Genomic DNA, 6,000 nt, shown 5'->3' on the forward strand with positions numbered 1-6,000 from the left:
GCTGAGGTTTCCTTCCGTGTGTGCTGCATTGCTACATGAGCAGTCTGGGGCCTGCAGGAGGGAAAGTAGGACACAGATCATAAGCCACTGGAACCACAAAGTGAAGTTCTGGTTGTTCCAGCTTCAGATGGCTCTTGCTGCCCTCACTCCCAACATTCCACACTGTCCCATCAGTGTGCTGACGTCATCCTGCGCCGACTCCCTCACAGACTTGTATTCAGGAATAATCTTCTGCCCGTCTCCTCTCCTCCAGGGGCAAGGGGGGTGAGGCCTCTACTTAGAAGAGTCAAAGCAGGCGTGACACTTATTCTCCTCCTAGCTCTGGCCCTTGCCACCTTCCCAGCTTCTACCTTCCCATTCCAGGTTAGTCTACAATCTTTAGCCTTAATCTGGTCTTGGGAAGGAGATGATTCTTTGCTAGTTTCTGATCTCCTCTTTCTTGCTGAAATGCAGTCCTTTCTAGAAAACCATCTTTTTCCTCCTGCTCTGAAATATACTGGATATTCTATTTTCCTTTAAGTCCTGAGTAAAAGGTAATTGCATTTTCCTGGTGCCGGGCCACGCCTGGTCCTTTCTCGGTCCCTGCCCCAGACCCAGCCCTCCTGAGTAGAAAAAGTCCTGTCCGTGTAGAGGTGGTGCCTAGAGAGTGCTGTTGCCGAGAACCTGCCCAAGCTGTTGCTAACACATGTTATAAGGAAGACTACTCTCACAGAAACAAAAAATACATTTGAAAAATCCTAATTCTACTTTGTGAGACTCAATATGTGATACTCCTACAACATTTTAAATAGGTTCTCTCATTTTCCTTTTTTCCTTTCTAGTGGTTTCCATCTTTGTCTCAATTATAATAAGTTCACGAGAACTTACACACTTTGTTTTTCAAATTTCTGCTCATTTTTAGTGAATAATAAGGGTACTGACAGTACACAAACGGGGCTGGTGTGACATCATGCAATAGCTCAGACATTTCACTTGTCGGTGGGTACATGGAAGTCCAAATTCAATCTACAAAAGGTGATTGGGGAAGGCCAATGGATAAAGTTGTAAGCCATTCAAAGCCAAATATACAAAAGTTGAAAATGTTGCCCCATTTTCAGCCCAGCCCCAACTAGAATGTAAGCACCTTGCAGGCAGGAATTGTTGTCCATTTTGTACAGAGCAGTATCCCAGTGTCTAGAACAGGGTCTGCCACATGGTAGATGCTTAATACTTACTGGATGCATGAACGATCTGTGCTTTGGAATTCTTGTAGCCACCTGTCACATGCTACCATTACTATTACTATTATGTCATCATAACTCAAGATGGAAAGTTTGTCAGAAGCAGAAGTAAATCTTTCTGTTTCATAACACCTACATCATCCATAATTAGGATTCTGTCTATTGAACAGATGGAAATATGTTCTATTGGGAACTAGCTAGTGATTAAATAATTTAAAAACAAAATCCCACATAGGTCATGAGAAAAGCCATGGACCATGCTATAGAAATGAACGGTTGCTGGAGCCCCAGAAATTTCTAACATACTGAGTGGCAGGGAAGTAAATTTCCTGCCCCAGAAATCTGGCGAAAGAATTCACTTGAGGATTTAAGTCTCAGAAAAAAAGACCGAGGGAAGGAAGCAGAGAAGGGGAGGTCTTTTCCAGGGCCGATAGATTAAGGGTATTTAGATACCACTTAAGAAAGGAACCAGATGCCAGCCAGGTTTGCGCTTCAGTTTAACCACATTCCCTGCAAAACTTGCTTATGGGAGGATCAGAAGCTCTGGCGATCATTACTGAAGAGGATTCAGAGAAATTATCGCCTACTCCCAGTTGAAGAGAGAACAAGTCGTGGTCTTTTTTTGGTGTCAACCTCTACTGAAATGTGCTGTTGTCAAATCAAAAAGGGGACAGATCTGGAATTTTACAACTCTGATGAAAGTGAAATAAAAGGAAATCTGTATCATCTTGATCAAAGCATGTGCTACCTGAGTCGGCTCCCTGTCTCGTCCCTTGGCCTTGGTGACTCTCCTGTGCTGGACGTTAAGGATTTGTTAAAGAAGATGGGTTTTGATTAAGTGTCACATTTAGTGTGATATGACATGCTCTTTATCATTGCAAGGGAAGGCTGGGGGCCAGGAGGAGCTTTATAGCTAGCTCCCAATATAAATTAGGAGTCTTGGGGAATGGGTGCTTTGCAGTTGGCCTTGATCTTTCTATGGCCCGGTAGATGTGTGTATGTGAGAGCATGCACACATGTGTGTGCATGCATGCGTGTGTGTGTGTGTTTGGAGAGATGGCAGAAAAGTCAGTTTCCAGGTGCCTGCGCTAATAGGCTGGTTACCCCTCTTGGAGCTTGACTTGCAATTGTAACACAAGTCTCCAGCTCTAAATTTGTCCATGTTCTTGATGTACCAGGCAAAGGTCTTCCATGCCTTTCCTCCTTTGGAATTTCAGTGTTGCTTAGGGAAATCTCAAAGCCTTCACTCATCCCTCTTGGGGACCATGGCATGAATTTGAAGGTGGAGAAGCAGGAGGAAGGATTCCAAGTGCTGCATGCCATTTCTAACCAGAGGCCATGGGTAATGGCTCCCCCAGTTTCATCTAGAGAAAGGAGAGTAGGCAGAGCTAAAGCTGCCTCTCTCCAAATCTAAGATTGTGCACCACACCTTCAGATTCTGATTCTGCTTAGTATGGAGCAGTGAGAACACAAAGAAAATGGGGGCACAGAAAATCCTCAGACTGATGGAGAGTGCTCATGAGGTGGGGCACACAGGGGGTGGGGATCTAGGAAAATCTCCCGGAAGGGGCCACTCCCACCCAAAGGCACTCCACCTCCAGATTCATCTTCCTAAAATATTACTGGCAACAAGTACCTTCCCTGCTCAGAACCCGTTCCATAGTCCTTCACTTCCCTCCCATTGTCTATGAAAGAAAATCCACACTTCTTATCCTGGTACTTGATGTCACACACCCTGGGTACCACCAAATCGGTCTACTCACTGCTTCCCAAATGACTTCCTTGCTCCTATCTTCCAGCATTTTTGCTCATGTTGCTCCCCTCCCTGGTTGTCTTCCCTGTTTCTCCTATGGAAAGCCTGCCCATCTTCCAAGGCTTGGCAAAAGCCCTTCCTGTTTTATGAAGGAGTCACAGCCACCTGGGAGAACTCCCTTGTTTTTATTCCAAAAATATGAATGGAGGGCCTGCTAGATGCCCACAAGTGCTCTAGGCACCTGGAATAAGTCAGAGAACAAAACAAAGATGCCTGCCTTCGAGGAGCTTGCCATAGAGTAGTCAGGGGGGAAATGTGCAGCAAACACTAAAGATAATGCATAAGTAGTATTACTTGCTTAGTGGCTATGACAGTTGCTATGGACAGTTGCTAGTGACAGTTGCTATGGAAAAAAAAGAACAAAATAGAGCAGGGAAAGGGAGATAGGAGCCCCTGCACTTTGGGGGCAGGGGGCCAGCTGCAGTATTACAGGATGGTCACAGTAGGTCTTACTGCGATGGTGGAAGACTCGAGGGAGGAGAGAAGTTAGCTAGGGAGACACCACAAGGGAGGGTTCTAGGCAATGGGCACATCTAGCGCGAAGGCCCCCAGGCAGGGCCACCCAGTCTCCAGGAGGGATGGAGGGCCCCTGCTTCCTCTTCACTTTCTAGGTGGTTCTACAGGCCATATGGCTCTGGAAGAGTGTCTGTAGACAAAGGAAATGTAGGAAAATCCATAATGTCGAATATTGAACAGAAAGGCCCGCAGTGTTCGTTGTGGCCAATTCTGCATTAAGGAAGGAGACAGCAAAGCGATGGAGAGGTGCTTCAGTTTTCATTGATATGTTCAGAGGTAATTTTTTTTTTAATTCGAAAAAAATTATTTCTGCTCCTTTCTTACTGTTGAGGAAACAGTCTTAAATACACGTCTGACGTCATGTACTACCACACACTGTTTAAAGGCAAAGCACCATAGGTAAAGTTGATCAGCCATCCAGGGTTCTCAGAATATGGGATCTTGCTTCCTGATTTTACCTTAATTTCTGAAAATCAGAAATGGCATCTCCAAAAAACGTTAAGGGCGTTGTAAGAAAGATCATTGTATTTAGTAGCATAGTTGTAGAAATGGAGCATATTTTCTTTAAGAAACAAAAAACTAAGAAGAACATGCCAGTTAACATCGTCAGTACGTCACCATAGGTCAGCAGGACAAAAATACTGTGATAAGCTTATCTCTTCCATACGCAGAAAGCATACTAGTCCAAGCTTTAATGCTTCCTGTCTTTTCACAGATGCTTCTTTTTCTGCTGCTTTTCATTCTTTCCCACATTTCATGTTAGAGGATTGATACAGCCTTTAAAACTTCATTAACAGGAGCAAATCCATTATCCACTGATTTCTTCTCAAAAGGCAGGCTAACATTCAGATAGCCCGGCAGTTTCATTCTCATGAATACTCTATCCATGGAAAACTCAATAGGACACAAATCCAACGAATAGAACAAGAAATCTATTGAGTTTTGGAATGTCTGTTGCATTGGATCGGCCCAGGATTATGAAACCTAAACCTCCCATTGTAAACAGGAAGCTGTCTGCGGTCCTTCACAGTATATTGTCCATTTGCTCTGTAGGCCAAGAAAGCTGCAGGCCTCCGAGGCCCATATTCATCAGTCACGGAGCCAACACTGGGAGGTTCCACAGTGATGTCATCAATTAATCCTCTGGTGATGAGACGTCAAATACCAGCGCGCAGGCCGCCGTGGCCAGGAACCCAGGGTGGCTTCTTTAGCTCAAGTTGGGACATCGGAGTACTTAGCATGGGACTCAGGACAAAGTCTCCATGTTTTTGGCAGCAGAAGCAGCTCTCAAACCCTACACACCACCCAAAACCAGCTAAGATAATTTTTAAAAGACATTAAAATTATAAACGTATTAACTGGCAATTGCTTCTTCTTTTTTTTTTTTTTTTGCGGTACGCGGGCCCCTCACTGTTGTGGCCTCTCCCGTTGCGGAGCACAGGCCCTGGACGCGCAGGCTCAGCGGCCATGGCTCACGGGCCCAGCCGCTCCGCGGCATGTGGGATCTTCCCGGACTGGGGCACGAACCCGCGTCCCCTGCATCGGCAGGCGGACTCTCAACCACTGTGCCACCAGGGAAGCCTGGCAATTGCTTCTTGATAACAAATACATTCGTGAAATTGCAGGCAACCCTTCATTATACAGTCTCTTGCTGTCTCCTTGATCCATCGCTGACTCACCAGTTCCCCTGCAGTTTGGCCGGGGCCCTCATCACAGACACTGCTCTGAGCCTTTCTAATACCATCTCCTAGGGACACTCTTCCAGCCCCACTTGCACTTGGAGGTAATCCGGCGTTGTGATGGAGTCTGGAGTGGAGTCCCTGAGTCTTCACTTCCTTCCTCTACGTCTTTGGGCAACTCAGCCTATCTGTGCCTCAGTTCACACATCTATAAAAAGGGGTTTATCCTTACATTGTCCTGCAGCTCACTTGAGATAATCCACACAAAGCACAGGGCTGGGGCCTGGCGCACAGTCAACCCACACGAGTGCTCAGCACTGTAACTGGCCTCCCGCCTGGGCTTCATGCCTCCTGCTACAGCTTTCTTCCTCTTTCTGCTGGAACCACTCAGACTTCACAGCCCCTGCTCTCTTTATCACGTTCCTGCCCACCCCATGAGTGCTGAGGTTTCCCAGGCTCTCTCTGCCCAAACTTCCTACGTGGCCTCTTCGCAACCATAGCAGTGGCTTCAATTCCCTCCCTCCCCATATATGTTGGTGGCCACCACCTGATTTCTCTATCCCAGCCCCTCGCCCGCCCTCCAGACTGGAGTATTCCTGTGGACTAAGCACCTGTCTCGCAGTCCACTCAATCCAAACCTGTTTCAGACTGCCCTCGCCTCCAACTCCACACCACCAACCCCCCACCTTCTCCAATCCTTGTCTGTCTTTTCCACTCCCTCTCTCCCATCCTGTCATTCACTCATTTAATCCTCAACGCTCTGGAGCATTCA

The 6,000-nt window shown here is 46.5% G+C and overlaps 1 pseudogene; it reads right to left on the minus strand.

The window, feature by feature from the left end:
* Window positions 1-4,308: 4,308 nt before the first annotated feature.
* LOC132494758 (oligosaccharyltransferase complex subunit OSTC-like) lies at window positions 4,309-4,825 on the minus strand (annotated as a pseudogene).
* Between the last annotated feature and the right edge of the window lie 1,175 nt (window positions 4,826-6,000).

Source organism: Mesoplodon densirostris, chromosome 8, assembly GCF_025265405.1.
Source record: "Mesoplodon densirostris isolate mMesDen1 chromosome 8, mMesDen1 primary haplotype, whole genome shotgun sequence".
In the NCBI taxonomy this organism is placed as follows: Eukaryota; Metazoa; Chordata; class Mammalia; order Artiodactyla; family Ziphiidae; genus Mesoplodon; species Mesoplodon densirostris.